The sequence below is a fragment of the Taeniopygia guttata genome, chromosome 1 (assembly GCF_048771995.1).
Source record: "Taeniopygia guttata chromosome 1, bTaeGut7.mat, whole genome shotgun sequence".
Taxonomy (NCBI): domain Eukaryota; kingdom Metazoa; phylum Chordata; class Aves; order Passeriformes; family Estrildidae; genus Taeniopygia; species Taeniopygia guttata.
The window spans coordinates 12,409,981-12,430,473 of NC_133024.1; the positions used below are offsets into that span (position 1 = coordinate 12,409,981).

The 20,493-nt window shown below is 35.6% G+C and overlaps 1 long non-coding RNA gene across 5 annotated transcripts in view; it reads right to left on the reverse strand.

The window, feature by feature from the left end:
* The window catches only part of LOC140682222 (uncharacterized), a 64,944-nt gene extending 46,539 nt beyond the window's left edge, over window positions 1-18,405 (reverse strand). For 3 of the 5 annotated variants that reach the window (XR_012053565.1, XR_012053564.1, XR_012053561.1), the window contains exons 1-2: window positions 942-2,037; window positions 598-681 (exon numbers count right to left, since the gene is read on the reverse strand). This is a non-coding gene — a long non-coding RNA (uncharacterized lncRNA). Of the gene's footprint in view, window positions 1-597; window positions 682-941; window positions 2,038-5,655; window positions 6,218-18,227 lie in introns of those variants that run through there. The other 2 variants (XR_012053563.1, XR_012053562.1) reach the window with 2 other exon arrangements.
* Between the last annotated feature and the right edge of the window lie 2,088 nt (window positions 18,406-20,493).

A 20,493-nucleotide genomic window follows, 5' to 3' on the forward strand; every position in this document is an offset into this window, starting at 1 on the left:
CTTTCTGGCCCAAAATATCCTATTGCTCTGTGATTCTAGAGGAATATCAGCACATGCAAATATACAGTTATTCACAATTGCCTGGCCACCTGTACAGAATTGTCACTGAAATAAAAGAAAAACTCCAAACCAACCAACCTGAAAGACAATCATTATTTTCACTAGTAGTTGCATACTAGGAGACCTCATTTCCGAAGCAGCACTTATGCATGGGCAAGCCTAGTGATTCCTTGAAAACATCTAGTCAACAAAATACCAGCTTTGTAGAACTTTTTGTATCAGGATGGTAATAGTGAAGTTCTTAATTTAAACATTGTTTCTCTTTTGATTACAGAGAAACAACAGTGAAATGAAAAGTAACACGAGTTTTATCCTGTCTGATGACAAACAAGGGGGGGGAATAACATTAGTTTTCAACATTATCCAGTGTGGGGAAGTACAAAGGAAATTGAACAGATGCCTTCCTTCAAACACAGGTTCTTCTTCAAACACTTATTTCTATAATTTGGTAAGAGGAACATGACAATCTAGCTTTCTGAATTAAAAATTGAAAAACAACAGGTTTACTTGAGAGATTAGTCACTGGGTATTACTTACTTGTGACACCAGCTTCAAGATGCTCCAGTACAAACAAGCACCATGCAGCAGCTAGGTTGAATCCCTCAGGAATTTCAATGAAATCTGAAAGAATCCCACAGAAAAAGTATTTTATCCAAAGGAAGAGAACGGGGTTATCAACGGATATGGTTATGTCACTTCAGAGACGGGGGTACATGATTCTTCTCAGCATCAATTTTAGCAGCATACATAACTAGGTACATAATGCAGACCATCATTGTGGACTCAGAAACAGAAGGATAGATGTAAAAGGCTAACATTAGGTGTGCAAGACTGCCATTCGATTTCAGATGTTTCAAACCAAGAATTCAAGATTTCATTACCTTAATTTAGCCGAATGTCCAATGTTCAGGAAAGAAAATGAAATTTGAATGCCCAAGTCCACCTGGTTTTAGGCTCTAACACACAAATTTGAACCCCTCTCCTTCTGCACAGTCAGTGGAGAAAATTTCAGAGGCAATTTATTACATGAGTGGTTGAATATGGCTGTTTCTCTCTCCAGTCACTGTAGAAGTAACAGTTGAGAGGCACAAACGATCAGGGGAGCTCATTGAGCTCAGTCTCTCATGGCTGAGGACAGCAATGCAATGCAATATCTATTTTAAAGACTCCACAAAGCACCTGCTCAATTCAGTGTGAGTTACTTATGATTAGCATGATTGTGAGCAACTTAACAGCTTCTGAGACCTTGACACATGCTTTAAAATTTGAATAAAGGTCACAAGTTCACAACTACAATTTGTTATAAAAGGGCAGCAAAAGTCAACTGCACTGCCAGAGAACACGCTCCTTTCACTAATTGGGGATTTTTTTGCATAAAACTTCCAGAAGACCCTGAGCACTCATGCTACTGAGGAGCACGTCCTTTCCTTGCCTCCATTCCCACCAGCCTTATGCAACAGATAAACCCCAACTCCTGAATTAGGCAACTCTGCTAAGGTAATATGAATTTGACCACTGTTCTCGATGTATTGTAGCATTTACAAACAGGTCATGAATTAAAAACAAAACAAAACAATCTATTGCAGTACAGAAAACTACTTGCTTTGGAATAAAGCAGCATCCAGGATACAGCCTCCAAAAAATTTCTAATAGCTGTCCAGAAAATTGCCCTGTCAGAATCTACTCCCTCTGTGCCACTTCAACAGCAGGAAGACCTGGATACCTAACAGAAATATTTCTGGCATGGAAAGCCTAGCACCAGCTGACAGAAAGGACATACACATACATAGCACCAACACAGAAGCTTTGCCAAGGGACAAACTGGGCCTAATCAGGGCATGCTGCTCTCCAATAACTCTTGGCTGCAGAGTGTTCCCCTCGCCTTCACCACAGTTTAGCACAATTTAGAGATGTGATTGAGCTGCCATAACTTATCCAGGAACCTTCATCCAGGGATTACCACAGTAAAAAAAAATTTAAAAAACAGCACCAGAACAAAACAAAAAAACAGACCACAAAAAAAAGAAAGAAAAAAAAAAGGGGGAGCAACTGTCCTGAAGTCAGTCTTCCCATATGTAATCCTTTCTGGAAAAGAGATAGTGCAGGTTGATGTAAAAATCACTGATTTGAAACACAGCCAGGAGAAGGAATTGGTAGGTAAATGGATTTTGCCTCTGAGAAATTTTTGCACCTTCCAAAGACACATAATATACTGGGAAGGTAAAAAAAAAAAAAATCAGAAATCATGAGGTACATCACATAATTGAATTTAGCTAAGTCACCTATAATTAGAACTACAATGATTTATTAAAGAAAAAGAATGTTTTCACTCACATATCCCAGAGCACAGGAATTTACTTGTTTCTCAAGTTATACATGAAGATTGCCACACCTCACAGTGATACTATTCCCCATAAATTCAAATAGATTATTATCCTCGGCTGATACATCAGAACAAGCATTTCAAACCGTATCAGACAAGTGCAAAAATTCACAGAGATTAATGAATTTAAGGTTCAAAACAAGCAATGTACCTTTGAATAAAATATATTTGCAGGTTTTTTCTATAAAGATGAGTTAATTTATTAGGCATATGTATGAGCTGATTCCTGAAAAATTTATTGGTACTTCTAACTAGTAGAACCTTTCCTTTTTAATCAGTTCTTCCCCACTAATATTGAATCAAGGCCGGAAAGAAAACTGCTCCCTAAGAAGAGTGTGATATCTAATGTCATAGCATACTAGTCCACCAATATGCTTTGCTCTGCTTAGGCAGAGCAAAGCACATTGTGGATACACAATACAAATTCTTTTCTAACTTTATAGAAGCAGGTAGTTAGAGTAACACAATATTCTCTTTCTTTGAAGTTTGCTACCTGGCCATAAATATACAGGAGCCAGGAGTAGGAATTTCCATACTCAAAATTCATCGCAACTTTTTGGGTTTGACACAATGCTTCATCCTAATGGGCTTTTATCCCCCAAATACATTTTAATTCAATAATAAATAACCATCAGCAGAACATGGATAATTACGTAGGAACATTAGAAATGAAAATCTGCTATAACTGTCTCCACATCAATGAAAACATTTGTTATGGAAGAGTAATTGATGCCTTGAAAGAGTCCAATTGTTCACACATACTTTTAATCTGTGGCAATATAACAGTTACTAATGCAACGTCTGTGTGTAAGAAATTTAAATCACAAAGACAATTCAGAGACTTTAGGATACATCAAAATTTACCCTTCTTTTTTAATATAAAGTCTTCTGGGCTTCTTAATTTGTTACTGTCCTTTCAGAGAGAGTGTTTCTGATTCAAATCCATTTGCCATTCCTGAAGGTAAACCTATCCACTATTCTTTTTACTATATAGCAGAAACATAGGAGCAAAACATCCTCCACCTCCAGCTTCCTCAGACTCAGAACAGTGTATCCATTTTGCAATCTGTGGATCTTGTGGCTTTACTCAACAATTCCAAAATTGTTTTGGAGTCCTGTTTGGGGCTTTTTTATCTTCACAGTTCAACAGAATGATATTTGGTACCACTACAGTTGTTTATGGACTCTTTCAATAAAAAGATGGCCTACCTTTGATTCAGCTGTTAGAGCTTTCAGTCAGAACTGCCTAAATCTAGAAACCTATTTTTTCCCTTCTGCCCTTCCTTTTCCTGGTCAGGAAGCACACAGCTGATATTAACCAATGTTTTCTTCCCTGTACAAATATTCTTGGCATTTGACCCTGCTAATCCAGCTCCCCCTGGATCCTAGAAGAAAGTGTCCTGAGAAAAGTCTTCAGTACGTTGCTCATCTTTTGGAGGGCAGCACCTTGCCATGCTGTCAGAGAAAGAATATTTTGATCATGGAAATGTGGGTCATACCTCTTCACTGCTTTGGAAATATTTCCAATCTAGTTCATTCAATAGAGAGGGAAAAAAATATATATGAGCCCCATGGGTGACATAAAATTTCTGAAGTCTGTGTAAGCTGTTCTACTGGGAACAGATCTGATCTTCAAAAAAGTGATGAACATGAACATCACAATCAATGTCAAAGTTTTTTAAATTCAATTTTATGTAAAGACCCCAAAATCTCACTAGCACTTCCCAAGTACCAGCCCACAGGACTCTTCCCTGTCACTGTTCTTCAAGCATTTTCAGCCTAGGTGAGTAACACAAATATGTCCAACTCAGCCCTAAAACCTTCCTGTGTTTTGAAAGGCTTTTATTTTGAGAAATTGATTCTCAGTATGGATGTAGAATAATGCGCCTTTTGTCTGACACCAGTAGAATTTATTTCAAAGGAAAAACAGGTATGTAAGAGTTCCAGGAAACACATGACACTTCAGAAAAAAAGAAAAATTACATAGTCAAAGCTCCCAATTTTCTCTGAATAATATATTTAAACAAAAATTTTCAAAGAAATTAAAACAGAGGATGGAAAGTTTTCTAGAGAATACCTCATTTATTTCTCTCTGCACAATCTGTTTCCTTTCAGTGTAATATTTTCACCACAAATAGAAATAAGTACATCTAAGTTCACCTTCAGCTATTAAATTTGACTTTTACAGTCCCTGGCATTTCTCCATTCTGTTGAAATCACTGCAGAAGTCTTAGGCTAAAGTGGCTAAAAACTCTTTTTAAATATTTCTTTTGGTTCTATTCCTTTCAACAACCTCCGTCAGACACAGAACAGAAATGGTGAAACTGTATTTCATGTAGTGGAAATTAGGCAATGCATTAAGAACATCCCTCTGAGTAGGTGATAATGGATTCCTATCATAGCTCTCAAAATTAGTCATCAAGTCACAATCTGAGGTCAAGTAAAGAGCTTTTCAAAGAAAATGAGCATGAACTGACAATTAATACATTTAGACTGGAAATCTGAGAGTTCCTAATTATAAGAATGGCGAGAATTTCCTGAGTAATAACAGTGAAGACAACAATCTACTTATTGCTGAGATAAAACATAAGTTTTGTAATCAGATTTGCTATAAGAGTAAGTATTGATTGCCTGGATTTGGTGATCCAGTGGATTACTCTCAATATTTATTTTTCTACAAGATGATTTACTTGTTATGATTCTATGTATCTTCCCACAAAATTCCAGCAAGAGTAATGGGAAGGCTGCTGAATGCCACTGTAGAATATAGAGAAAAAGAAATTAATAAGAGGCCATTTTGAACCTTTTTTCAGTTGACATTTTTGAGTGTTGCATAAAGCTTTATGTGAAAAAAGAACCCATGATTTTCCAAAACCAGAAAGCACTGTTCAATATCTTTTTATGAAAGATTAGATTTCCAAATTCTTATGCAGAATTAATTATAGCCCCTTATTATTTATAGACTATAATTTCTAAAATCAACATGAGCCTAATGTTGAACACCAAATGGTATTTTTGAGAAGTAGTCCAACTATGCTTCCAGTAACCAGTTGCGTGTCTTTTAATTAGTTCTCATGATCAATTTTAATTAAAATGAATAATTCAAATATTATGCATTGCAATCTCAAACATTAATCTTCTCAAGAAAGGTAAAGAAACTTAAAAAGCTATGATTTAAAACATAGTCTCCAAATTTGAGTATATAAACTTACGTGTAAGATGCAAGATCCACAATTGGGATTGCCCTCTTATGTAACCTTGTCTTGTGCAGAAGTTCCTTGGACAAACAAAAGTCCCAGTAGAGATGAGAAAAAACTAAGTGCTCAGAAATTATTCTTTGTGTTTTCATATCATGATACCAGACACACACACACAAAAAAAAAAAAAAAAAAAAGATTAGACAAAAAAACCTTTGAAAACTTGGTTTCAGAAAATATTTTATAATGTTGTAACCTTCAGGAGTCCTGGAGCTGCTGTGTATTACAGAAAAAAAAAAAATCTTCAAATTAGATATCAATTAGCAAGAATTGGATGACTAATTTAGGAAATCCTAATGGGGAAAATAAAAAATCAGCTTAAACCCTGGAAGCTGATAGAAAGCAGCCCACCTAGAACTAATACAAGTACAATGTGAAGTTATAGTCATATTACATAACAATCTTGCATATTAGAAGGCTATCGTATTTATTTCCTGAAAATAAAACATGGAGAGTGACAGAAGAATTTTCTCAGGTTTTTTTCAGTGCAGATGTCATATTTTGGGTTTAAAATATACTGTGGCTGTACTCAACAATACAATATACCTAAATCTGTTAGAAAGAGTTCAACATATATTTTGCCCATAGCTTTTCTTCTATTTTCTGTTACAACGATTTCTGTCACTTGGGACATTCATATGGTACGCAAGAAGTGTGAGGGTAAACACAGATAAACTTAGAAAAATAAATGTATCAGATTGCTCTTCAGCTTCTCTAAACTGGTGAACTTGTATTGACTCAGTGAGATGACTATCAGCTCTGCTCTATAGAAGCTGCTCACGGCAATCTTCTCCGGATTCAGAGATGAAGATGATGTGCTTCAGAGACTTAAGTAGCCATATTCCCTCTAACCCCAAATGCATTCACCTCATGGCAATCTCCAACCAGACGTAATAGCTACAGAAATTTCTGCAAGCAGGAATGTACAATATTGGCATACTAGTTTTGCCTCAAGTTATGAAGTCACTGCTTTTTTTGCTAGCCTAGCATAAGCTGAATAGTGAAAAACTTATTTTACAAAAGGAGAACAAAAAGGCTTGAAGTATTTACCTAAACAAAATAAAGAGCCAGAAGACATGCAGCTGCTATCCTGAAATATGAAAGAAGAAAATGAGCTATTTCACCCTGACCATGTTATTAGCAACTCTGACATTGAAACAAATGCATGTGAACTGGCCGAGAATAAATCCAGGCTGGATATTTAATAAAGGTTTCACACTATCAGGGAAGGAGCACTCTAAAACTCCTTTCTATTAGAAAACTGTAAAAACAAAGAAAAAAATAATCATTCTTAAGTTTTGGCAAACATGATTAAAATATGACATGATAGATCTCGGACTGACAGCCCAAGACATCCTTGGCTTATATCCTGTATTCTTATGAAGAAAAAGATAATAATAATAACTCCTACTTTCCAACTGGAATCAATTCTACCTTGGGCAGAAAATTACAAATAACCCTTTTAAGTGTGAGTAATACTTGGTTCATTCTACTCCAGCTGTTTACCACATATGATGCCCTTATCTGCAAGTCAGTAAAAATTTGTGTTGTTTCTTTTTATTACAACGTTAATGAAAACATTTGTTTCCACAAACCAGGGTTTTAGATCAGCACAGACTCAACCCAGAGCAGTAGTGCATGTGTGTGCATGCGTGCACCAGTCAGTAAACACCCAATGGAGGAAATTATCCAGCTGTTCTCTGCCAGATCCACAGTGCTGCTGGCACAACAAATTATGGGAACTGCTTCATCTTAAGCTCAGCTACCTCAGTTTACCTGGCTTGAGGCTGCTTAAAGCTGCCTTTGCATCAAGTTGGTAGATCATTGCGGCACATACCTTATACACACTCACACACAGAGAATCAATTAGGTTGGAAAAAACCTCTGAGATAATCAAGTCCAACCTTTGAGTGATCACCACCTTGTTGACCAGACCATGTGCCATGCCCAGTCTTTCCTTAAACACCTTCAGCCCATTCCAAAATTTAACAGCCATTTCAGTGAAGCAATTCCTCTTGATATCCAACCTGAACCACCACCTGCACAATTTGAGGCTATGTCCTCTTGTCCTATCGCTGGCTGCCAAGGAGAATTGGCTCTCCATCACCTGGCTACAACCTCCTTTCAGGTGTTTTCTCTGCTGTTTTCTCACCTCCTTCCTCTGCTTTGTCTGTGAACCTCTCAGACCCCAATCTGCAAAAGAGGGATGACAAAATTACTCTACATCAGCTTTAAGGGGATTAGGAATTGCAATACCTAGACAGAGTGCAAGCCAAAGTAATTTATCATTTAAAGTTTATAAAAGTTTATTTGAAGCAATTTATCATTTAAAGTTTACAAGTGTGTTACCACAGCAGCTATTTTTGTATGCTAGGGCAACATAATATTGTTAATAAGAAAAAATGAGTCAAATGTTTAGCAAATATTAATTAATTGAATAGCAAACAACAGGCATTCTTTTTTGGCTGATAAATACACTTGTTTGCCCAAGAAAATGAAGATATGTATGAGCACCAGTATTCCTCCAAATTAAAAAAAAAGATTGTTCAAATGCTCATTAAAAAAAAAATTAAGAGACATACTTATGCATAAATCTAATGAGTAATTAAATTTTGAAATTGTGTTCTGAAGTATTTGCCAATTATTTGATCAAACCACAAACTAAATGTTCCTCTAAAAATAACATGAAAGCAACAAATTCAAGGACTACAACATCACAAAACCTCTACACACAAATTGCTCATGTAATCTGATTTCTAACCTTGTGACAAGTTTGGCAATGTGATATCATATTCTGATATCTACAGAACTTTTATTATATTTACGCAGAGACATGAGTGATATTCAGTGAGTGGTATTTGTATTCAGTTTATGTTCTTCTGCTTCTTTAATTCCTTCTCTTTTCTTTTTCTTTTTTTTTTTTTTTTTTAATTTCTCTGTTAAGTACGGTGTGGCCTACTTCCTTATAAACCCCATTTTATTGAAGCCTTGTTTTAACAGCACTTTATATCTCTATATAGAATATTTTATCACCTTAAAAGGCTTCTCTTACTATTTTCTAAAAATCTACAGCAAGACTTTGAAGTGAGGAAGCTCTCTGTGAATATTTCACAGATGGGAAACTGAGTCATATATAAATATAACATTTAAGAAATCTAATTTGGGGTGTTAGCTTGATGACAAGATATGTATTTTACATATTGGAGATGCTCTCATGTTTGAAGAAAATTCTAAGCTATCAGCATTCCTAATCCAATTATGATGCAGGATGAGTTTCTTTCCACTTAAGTACATCTGAGCTAGAGAGGACAACAGAAAGAGAAAACAGGCATCTAGAGGTCAGATAACTCACCCAAAGTTAGAGTTGAGATTGGCATAATTCATGTCTGAAAAGCACTGAATTCTTTCTATCGGCAAGAAAAGGAATCAAAATATCAAAACTCACAAATAAACACCCTAAATTAAGTGGATGGACCCAGACCAGAATTCCCATGTTTTTGACCCTTGACATTAAGCTGCTGAGCACTTATTTAAATAGTGAAGCATGTTTGATAGAGAGAGTTGTTTTCATAAATCTTCGTACTTTGTCTGAGCTTTGGCAGCATCAGTGGCACTAGTCATTAGGAGGAACTGGAAAATTTAAAAATATATATTAATGTCCCTCATTATTCAGAAACTGAACTTCTTTGTTCTTTCAATGGAGGAAAAGTTAAACACATCTCTAAATGCATAAATTTGTCCAGTGAAATGGCAAGCCCTGTTTTCTTTATTATGCAATTTATGGGACAGTCAATTCAGAGAGAAAGCTCACTCTTATATCTCCTAAAATCCCTGATATGTTTTGTTCTCTTTTTTTTTTTTTCCTTATCAAAGACAAATCATACAATCCTTGGCTGCTGAACCTTTCAGAAGACAGACAGAACACGCTCATCCCCCACGAGACTGTGATTCATTTCTAGTGAAAACCTTGTGGGGATTGTGGGGATGTAAAGGAAAATAAAAGCCTTTTCTGGTTATAAAGTAGAAAAGCAATGTTCCATAAAAATCTCCAGCAACATCCACCTGCCACTGGGAATTTCAGAAGCCAAGTAGATGATTGTTGCATTGGCTGCAAGTGAAGCCCAGACCTCCCATATGGCAGTGCTAATTCAGCCACCAAATAACCAGTGGTGCAAAGGTTGTCTACCCCTCAGAAGCACTACCAGAGAAGACTTGTCTTTTCACCCAAGGTATTCTGCTTGCAAGATTGGATGTCCTTTGATTTATATTTTGAGTTTGTCTTCAAAATGTACTCAAACACCAAAAAAAAAAAAAAAATAGTTTGAAGGTTTACAAAACAGGGATCCAAACAAATAGGTAACACAGTATTTTTTCTCCAGAGTTTATAAACTTAAATGAGCCGGTCAAGCATACAACAGCTGAACATTCAACATGAAGAGACTTTTTGACATAGCTATCTTCAATATTTTCCTAATATTGCTGTTTTGCCACTTGTATGTACAAAGCAGCCTTTTGATTCTTTTGATTTTCATACAACCATAAAGACAGTGACTGCTACATACAACTCTCTCATTACAGACATAATGAAAAATAAAGTTCCATTTTCTGCAACAAACCAGGAATCAGCTGAGACCATATAGTATAACACCAGGTAAGGCCACCTCAGGAGTGAGAGGTGAGAAGAGCTTGACAACTGCAGAGAGATTAAAGGATTTTTGGGAAAGCTCTGAATGTTTCAGTCACGAACTCAGGTCTGATTGCATTCCTCTATTCTCCTCACAGCTGATTTTAGGTTTTACAGCCTCTCCTGTCACACAGTTTAGCAGCAGCACATTCTGCTTTCTACAGTGTTTAATGTGTCAATCTTCCTTGCATCTGCATTCTGATTTAATTTCCCCAAATAATCTCCCTTCTTTCCCCAACAGTGTCTTTGTCACATCTTCACCAATCATTGCTTTTAAGGAGGCTCAGCTATCAAGGGAAAATTAGAAAAGAAGCAGGAGTCCTTTCTAAAACCAAGCTCTCTTTATTTTTCCTTCCTGCTTTGTTTCCTCAGGGATAGAGTAACATTTTGGGCCTTGTCTTGATGGAGAGACCTGGTGGCCTCTTATTCTCATGCTGGGATGGAGAGAGCTCAATCACTTGTCAGTGGCATAAATGTTTAATACTCATGCAAGCAGAACTGTCTCATGGTGGCTTGCTAATTACCCACTCCAACAGGCTCTGGGTTGGATGGCCTTAGATTATTCTCCTTTTTGGCTATGCTTTAAAAAATAATTACTCATCATATTTTCAGAAAAATACAACAGCATGTTTTCACAGCAAAAGCTCTACTAGCAACGGGGAGGACACTAAAAATAGGATAAAAGAGGCCAGTGATTTCTTTGATTCATTGGCACTGTTTCCAGCTCTGCTGTGTGTGACTGGAGTTTGTACAGAGAGCAGAAATCCATTGAAGATGAGATTTTCCTCTTATACCAAGCTGTGTGCATGACTACTGTTGAATGAGCAATTAGTGCAATTTGCAGAAAATTAGCAGATATTTTTAATGAGAAAAGTCATTTGTTTCTAGGATTTCTATTTTACATGCCACAGATTTGGTGGTATAGAATTCCAAAATATAACTCAGCACTTCAATTAAACCACTCATGGAGCTCTGATGTGTGTCCCTAAAACACAGAATTTAAATAAGAATGACTGCATAATTCAATATCAGACAAGCTGAAACAGAAAATTATCCAAAAGTATAACAGATTTTTTTTATCCAATCTCAAGATTTTGCTGACTAAACAGCTGGAATTTCAGAAATATCACTTTATCACCAAATGCATAGACAATCAGTGAAAAGAGACAGTTTTGACAGATTAGTAGTTAAAATCAGTGAAAATTAAAGCTACAGCGAAATATATTTAGAATATGAGAAAATTTAGTGAGAGTGCAAGAAGAATAGAAGAACAGAAGAGGACTTGGACACCAAACTTACTGTCAATGTGTCTATGTAAGAGGCAATGCAGAGGTCAAAAGCAGAAACTGCCAATATGGAAGAGGCTGACAAATTTGCCTGCAGTTTTGAACCTCAAAAATTAAAACCAGACACAACATAGAAAGAACAGGATGCTAATAAATTCATATATACAATGATATAAGCATGTGTGACATATGGGTTAAAAATTGATATTATAGAATCGCAATAATAGAGATTAGTATGTTAAGGTTTTGTCCTAAAGAAATGCTTTAAATAACCATGCATTCAGCAGCTCTGCATCCAGTGGCTGCAAAAATGTAGATTCAGTACATATTTCTACATTTCATTACAGATTATACAAAGAATAAGAATAAACAGAGTAACTAAGAATAAACAGAGCGTCTCTAATCATTAGAAATAGTCATGAAACAAAAGCATTCCCAAAGCTAATATTCATCTTATGAACAGGTTTCACTGTTTTTACTATAAAATTGCAGAAGGCTATTACTTTCAAGTTTATTCTTTTCTAAAATCCTGTAATGTCAGTGCTGACATTTTCAATTTATCTTAAAGATAGAAAATTGAATTAATTTTTATTTTTAAACCATTATCAGCCCAAAGCAACACTTGGAGAAAACACAGCTGATGCCCTCTTCTTCTTGTAGCTAGGCAGGATATAGAAAGAAAAAGATTTTATTGATAATCAATATGTGAGCAAGTGAAAACAAAACATCTTTCTTCTCATCCCTTATACTCCAAAATCAGATGGAAATAGAAACCTGAGCTTACGTATTCAGGAGAGTGAATCAATGAAACAGTGGCACAACCATAAAAGACTATGGTGAATGTATGTAGGATGAATTCAAAACTAAGGAAATCTTCCATCTTGGCAAAATTCTGCTTTTTTTTTTTTTTTATATGACTACTGGCTATGTTACACCATAAAGAATGCTAAGACTAAGCATTATTCTGAGAAGGATATAACATTTTTTTTCATTTACAGCAAAAAACTTCAAGTCCTCATTTTAAACGCAAAACTTCTGTGGCAACTGAATTTGCAGCTAAATTTGGGCTATTTACTGCTGATATACTGATTAGTCTAATCATGAAAACATGAATCACACAGGCCAAAACACTGTTAGCAGCTTCCACATAGACATAAAATCCACAGATGTGGAGTAGAAGATGTACAAAAATCTGTATGCACATATATACACATAAACTTTTTGTGAAAACGAAAAAAGAAACGGAAAATTACAGAACTTTTGGAATTAAGTAAAAGTGGTTTTTGTCCCATAGCTGTAGGGTACTTGTAGTATTTTTTTTTCCTGTCTCTTTGGTCACTAAGACTGTAGATTTTCCAGTGACAGGAAATAGTTTATGTAGAACTCCATTCTACATTATTATGTTAAGCTGTGATCTGAACATGCCTATCAGATGAAACCTCCCTCTCAAACAGCTTGAGAGAAACTGCAGCTGTGGTAGCCATGCCAGAAACTACTCACTGCCCCAAACCAGTAGGGTAAGTTGTCCAACAGCTCTGAGTTTTTGTTCTTAGTAAATTAATTTTTTTTATCCTACCAAAAAAAAAAAAAAAAAGGCACCATCCCTCCAAATTTCTCCCCCTCCTCTGCAGGTTTTTTTTTATTATTTTCCTCATGCAGGAGTAATTTCTGTGCTGTTCTATCAGAAGTCAAGTACCTTATGAGAAGTCATTTATAAACTTTCCTGGTATTGTCAGACTTGCTCCCTATTTTTTTTCCTCCATCTTGAACAATCCCTACAGAATAGCAAATTAATACAGGGTATAACTGCTGCACATACAACTTGAATTTCTATGAGCAATTTCTAGTCTCAGTTATCTATTGGTAAAAATATATGTATACATCCATGGGTATTTTAGACTAGGTAATTTCACCTTTTTCTCCAAAAGGTCTTCATTTAGAGCATATGTTGATTATGTGGACCAGTTTATATAGTGACAAATGCAGGCTTTTGATAAGCTAGGGTACTATTACAATCAAACACTGTCCACATTTTAAATTACCTCTGTTTCTTATACAAGGTATAATGTACGATAATGCACGTAGCTTTACAGCTCGTTTTGAGTTTCCAAACAAGTTACAATGCAATCACCTATTAACCTTTTCATCCCAAGGGTTTTTCTACAAAAAGTTAATATCCCTGACAGCTCCTTGTTTATTTTCAGATCCGTGCACTGTTTGCCACTAGTGACCTTGCAAGCAGATTCACACCTTACAAAGTCTCTGACCTTGAAGTCATTAAAATCCAATCACACACCGGGCAGACTTCCATATTCATTAGGACAGCAAGAAGATAGATTTGAACATGCCTTTGAAGTGACCAATACATTCATCAGCCAATTTCCATCTTCTTCAACAATTTCAGATTGCTCAGGGATATTACTAGATTAATTGATATAGAAAATCTTTTGCAACAAAAGAGTAGCAATGTTAAGCAGATGCAATATGTTTCTAATTAAAAAGGCTACGATCAAACATAAGTCATAAATTATAGGTTGTCCTATGAATAACCATATGAAGTTCCTACAACATTTCTTTTTGCTATGCTTTTGCTGTAGGGGTCAGAGAATTCTCTCAAAACACATGCTACTGAAACTAGCATCTAGAAATAAGAAATGCCAGGTCTACAGCTAAATGAAACCTCATATAAGATACATCTTTTTAATTAAATCCATCATGAACATGTTAATTAACCCTATTAAATTATTATATATTTATCTCATAAGCCCCTTTGGAAGGGAAAACTTCAAATCATAAAGATAGGATTTATAACCACCATGAAAAGAACAACAAAAGCTGAAACAAAGACCTAGAGGAAACATTTTCTCCATTCTATTTTGACATACACTTGCCTTCATCTACGCAGATTGTTCTCATAGAAAAGTGAAATTTATGTGAATACGCGTTGCAGAAAAAGAAAGATTTTTTTTCACATTGATATATGTGAGCATGATTTCTTCCAAATTTAAAGTGAGAAAGATATGAAAAAGGGTGGGATAAAGGAAGATGTTTCAAATACATAAATAGCAGACCTCAAATGAATCACTATCTGTCAAACAGGTTGCTCAAAACTCTGTTTGCTCTTCTCACAAATCACATTTACAGCAATGCTGTTCAAAAGACTTCTACGTTTACCTGGAAAAGGCCAGAGTTATATCAAAACATTTTCAAGGGGACTGAGCTTCAATACTTTGGTCAAAGGTCTCTTTGCACAGAAGGCAGGTAAGGGCATGTTGCTAGCTTCTCTTGAATTTTTAAGCTTGTTGCTTTTTTGTACATGGGGAACCCATCCATGTGAGTTTTCATCAAAGCACAGAAAAGAGGCTTTAAAAACCCAGGTTTCTTACTCCTTGTCTTAAAGTCACAATTGTTAATTGGTAATTTCATGATGGCAGCCACTTGAGTTTGTTTTTTACTGGGATCTGTCTGAGGTACATCTGTGACAACAAATCAAAACATGGAGAGAACTTTTAATTCACAAGTCTTTTGCCTGATTAACAGCTTTTAAGTAACATTTGGAACAAATCACCACTTTTTACAGATCCCTCCAACTGTATGATGGCAGAAGCCAAAAGTGACACATGTCCTGCAGGGGGCTGACCCACCAAAGTACTGTATTTTGGTGATCACAGTCCAGCATATAACTTCAATCAATACAAACTTGTCTCAAAAAAAAAAAAAAAAAAAAAAAAAAAAAAAAAAAAAAGACAGAAAGACTAAACAAATCCATGTAGAGACAAGAGACAAACAAGTTTAAGGACCAAAGATAATTCTAAAACTGGCTTCTTAAGGAGAGAGGAGAGCAGAGAAGAATGAAAGAAAAATCAATATTGCTTGAAAATGCATTCCCCTAGATGGGAAAAGGGCTGTTGTCTTGAGAATACAGTATATAACAGGCAACTGGTTATTTCCCCATGTTTGTTCAAGACCATGTGATGAATGTCCCAAAACAGCATCTGTAACTATAAAACTAGTATAATAGACTTTCCATACTACTGCACAGTAAACAACTGGATAGAGCACAATAGTGTCAGTATCCTTTGTGTAATGGTCAGGTATTTTTCATTTATACTGTCCTTTCATAACCTGCATTGTGCTCACACTGAGCCAAAGCTCAAAGGCTTTGGCACCCAGTTAAACCATAAATTGAAATAATGAGAATGGTTTTATATAGTTCTACAAAACATGTCTAGGGTGTTGTGTGTGTAGTGTGAACAATTTTCCAGCCAGGTCTCTTTCTGTGGAGAAAACTAAAACCTTGAGCTTTCCTCTGCTTCTGGAGAAAGCAGGGATATTTATGGCAATAAATGCACTGTTTTAAAAGCAACTAATTTTAACAGGCTCATTAGTCTTTATTGAATTAATATAAATAATTTTCCTTCAAGAAAATTATGTTCAGGAGCACAAAGTCAATTATCTGGCATTACCTTTGCACACAAGAGACATTTCAAGTCATTGCATCATACATGCTACAAACTCAGCAAATTAAATACACCCCTGAAATTTCAGGAACACAGTAGCTGAGAAGGTGTCCAAAGCAGTATATAATCATTTATTAATAAAGATAAGATTTTAAAACAATAAAACTGTTTGGGCACAAATTATACATACAATAGCTTCTTGAATACCTGTTTTTAAGTTTAAAATGGAAAAATTCAGCAGTCCCTTTTTCAGTGTTTACAAAGGAGATTTCTCTCTTTAAAATTTAATTTTGCAAATGTAGTTAACAGTAGCTATTATTTGAATGATGAAAGCCAAATAAAACTTTAAAATAATAACAAAAAATAAAGCTATATAGAGAAACATACATTAAAATTTAGCAAGTGCACATTCTTATATTTAACACTTTGTGTTTATGCATCCTGTATTGTTTTCTAGTGACATCAGCACTCTAATTCTATTTTTAAACACGGTTAAGTTCACAGAGGAGTGAAGGATCACTAAGATTTTGATTGCTGAGGGGCTGGGAGTCTCTACAGCCTGTTGCTTTGAAATTACTCTGTGACCTCCTCTGTACCTTTGAAAAAGTAAAATATCGGGTTCTAAAACTTTATCCTATGCATAACCAATCCTACAGCCATGCAGTCTGGAAATGTAAGAGGTGAATGTAAGACCATTAAAAAACCAAAAGCAATAAGGATGCATGAAAATAGCCAAATGGAGCAGGTGCAAGAGTTGTGGTGCATTAGGCCAGCACAGAGTGCTTGTTCATTTGAGTGGCAACAACACTGATCAGTCTCTGATATTCTCCATATTTGGTCTGAATTTATTATCTTTTAATATCACCTCTAAAATTTAAATGAATGCCACTAATTATTTTAATGAATTTTCCATTTTTCACTTCAATTATGTAGTTATTTGACTATGTGATTTAAAACAAATAGTTTTCTACGTCACTCTTAGTCTCAATCTCACTTCTGTCTTTTTTTAAAATGTTCCTACTCAGCTTCCAGATTTCTTCAACAAAAAATGGGTTGTATCCCACAGCCCTAGTTGTTTAAGAGAGAACTGATCTCATGTCTTCAGTAGGTTTTAAGTGGGCATAACAATTACCTGAAAATATTTCACCAAATAACTTACTTTCATGCTACAATATTATGTTAAGAACCAATTCCCCAAAACTCATTTTCTTTAAACAAGGATGAAAATGCACTTAGGCATGGATTTCCTGTTCGTGGCCCCAGCTGTAATTTCAGCTTTAATACAATTATTATTTCTGTGTTTACTAAGCCTCCAAAGTGCTAGTACAGAGCCAGTAAGTGCTTAGAAAACTTGGTAATAGAGCACAATTTAGGACAATAATAATGGATCCTCCTAAAAGGCAGAGTTTAACAAAGTGTCATTATTTTCCAAGTCATAGAAGTAGAAAGATGCCCAAAATAACTATGAACCTAGGAAGAAAAAGATTTAGACACTGACCTGACAGCAACAAAAAGAACCAAACCATACAGGAAACAGAGGAACATCTCAAGGGGAAGAAAAAATTCACATCTGCTGCAATTCTTTATTATGGATACTTAATAATTTGCTTATTTCGTTGTATGCCTGCATTGCTAAAAAAGGCTTGATTATAGGGGTTGCACACTGCCCTGTTTTGGTTTTTTTTCCTCCTTTAACATCGACAGGAACAGACATTAAATTCTTCATGGACTGCTTTATCTTTTTCTTCAGACTAAGCTTAGGAATTAAGTCTTTGTTTTAGACAAAGGGGCATGTTCCTCAGCTACCTCAATATTATTCAGACATAGAATTTACCACCCACTGACCAGCAGCCACAACATCTGTCATTCTCCTACACTAAAGAGAAAATAGTTTAGAGAATCATGGAATCATTTAGGTTGGAAAAGACTTTTCAGGTTGTCCAGTTAAACCCATCACTGTCAAGTACATCACTAAAACCTGTCTGTAAGTACCACACCCACACCCCTTTTAAATACCTCCAGGGATGGTGACTCAACCACTTCCCTGCACAGCCTGTTCCAATGCTTAAAAACCCTTTTGGTGAAAAAAAAAATTACCTTATAGCCAGTCTAAACCTCCCCTGGTACACCTTGAGGCCATTTTCTCTTGTGCTATCATCTGTTACTTGCAAAAAGAGACAAACCCCCGCCTCGATAAAACCTTATTTTAGAAAGAAAAAAAAATCATAATCAAATGAGAAAAGACTCTGCAGTAGAAAGAGTATAAAGAAGTTAGCAATTTCAAAGTTAAATTTAACACAAAGTGATCCCAGGAGTTCACAATAGCAGCAGCTAAAATGTAGGTGGTGATTTTTTTTTTGGTGCAGAAGTGGGTAGTGATTTTTAGTGTACTTTATATTTAAATTAGCTCAAAGTGTACTGAATTACCTAGATGGTTAGATGGTATCTAACCATCTCAAATAATTACACAAAGGTATGTGATCTTCCATCTGACTAATGATCCCAAAATGTTTCTTCCAGAGGGAAGCTGATGTGACATTGAGTAGGGGAGAAATCACAAAAATGAGGACAATCAGAAAGTTCCTTTTGCTTCAGTCATAAATAATGTGAACAATTTGATGCAGCTGCTCCATGGGGACTCTGTAATGCAAAGACAGAGAATTTTGATATCCCTTTCCACTACCTCATGCTGCAAAAAATGCTTGCCAAGACATATCAAATCAGTTTTGACCTTTACAGATAAGTAGCATATCATGGAAGTTCGAGTTGAATCTTGAGAATAACATACATGAAACACTTAGAAGATTTAAAATACCAAGTAATAGGGAGTGGGGGAAGAGAGGGAGATTACAGTGAGCAAGATGCCAAGACTAATGATAAGGCAGAGTAGAGCATTATTTGGAATAAAAATATGTTGTCACAGCTAGAACCTGATAAAAAATTCCTAAAAGATGGAAACTAGATCTTTAATGTTCATAAGAAACGAGGACCATTTATCCTGTATGTCAAGTTTATAGGCCAAGAAAGCACTTACCAATAGAAAGGAAATGTAATCTACACAAGTGTTTCAGAGCAGAATCCTCAAAATCTGAAGGGGAAATCCATTGGTTACAGAAACATAATTAAGTAGCAAAGAAGGGAATACAGTTTTTAGATGGCATCCAAATATGTTATAACTTGATCCGGCAAAAGATCCACGTCACTGGAATAGCAACTGTTCTTCAAGTTTTCAATTTGCTACTCAAAATGTTCAGAGGACATCTCACTCTTATAATCAAGCATCAATTAAAATCTGCAGATGGCAAAATTTAATGATGCAATTAAGTAATGCTGGTCATTTCCCAAACTGAAATTTAACACACATAGCTCTCAGGACAACTACACTCAAGACAAAGCCAGATTCTGTCTCTTCTCCTTTCTTTTTGCACAGGTTTAGTTACACCTTTTGTCTCTTTTATGAAACGAGGCCACTTTTGCCTCTTTGCTGTTTTCCTTCCAACCTTCCCCCACTACCAGCAGGCATAAACTGACATCCAGTCTGACTGCAGCATTTCAGCTCCTGCCCATTTGCTCCTGGGGCCTCACTTGCTCTTCCTCTGATCCCTGGAGGCTCTACCTCTTTGTCAAGACCAAACAGAAGTAAAGGGATGACTCATGAAAATGGGTAGTAGACAAATTTAATATTGCATAAAGAAAAAAACATAGCCATCATTCAATGAAGGCACATTTATTATGGTCTGGTGGTCAGAAACACATTAAAAATACAAATAAAAACCACCCTAAAGTAGTCCTGTAGAAAACCCACAATGCTGGAGCTAAGATAAAAGGAATGAGGAGCAATAAATTTATAAAAGCTGACTCACAAACTAAACAGAAAGAGAGATGGCTTTTCAGAGAAGATCTGAGCAACTGAGGGGATATTAGGATAAAACTAAATAAATGTTGAGTTCATAATAAAATTACATTGCACAAGAAACTTTTTTTAGTGGCATGTTTACAGTGCTCTATTTAGACTGTACTAATGAATGTCTGGAATGTTGTAAAGGCAGCAAAAGGCAAAGAAAGTTGAAACAGCAAATGAGTAGCGGCTCTTGAACATATGGCTCACAAAACAAAATTAAAAATATTTGTATTCTCCCTGAGGAAATCGAATATAAAGTGAGCACAGCTCTGCATAAATACATGGGATCAATGAGTAGGCAACTTAAGAGTTTAATTGAATACTGTGCAACAGATACAAGCTAAAAAATACAGTACAGTTTCTTTCAAAATTTTTAGACTTATGCAGTTTAAAAATGAATCTGAATTATGCATTCCAAAGGCCTTTTATGCTCACAGGTAATAGTATAATAATGAAATATGT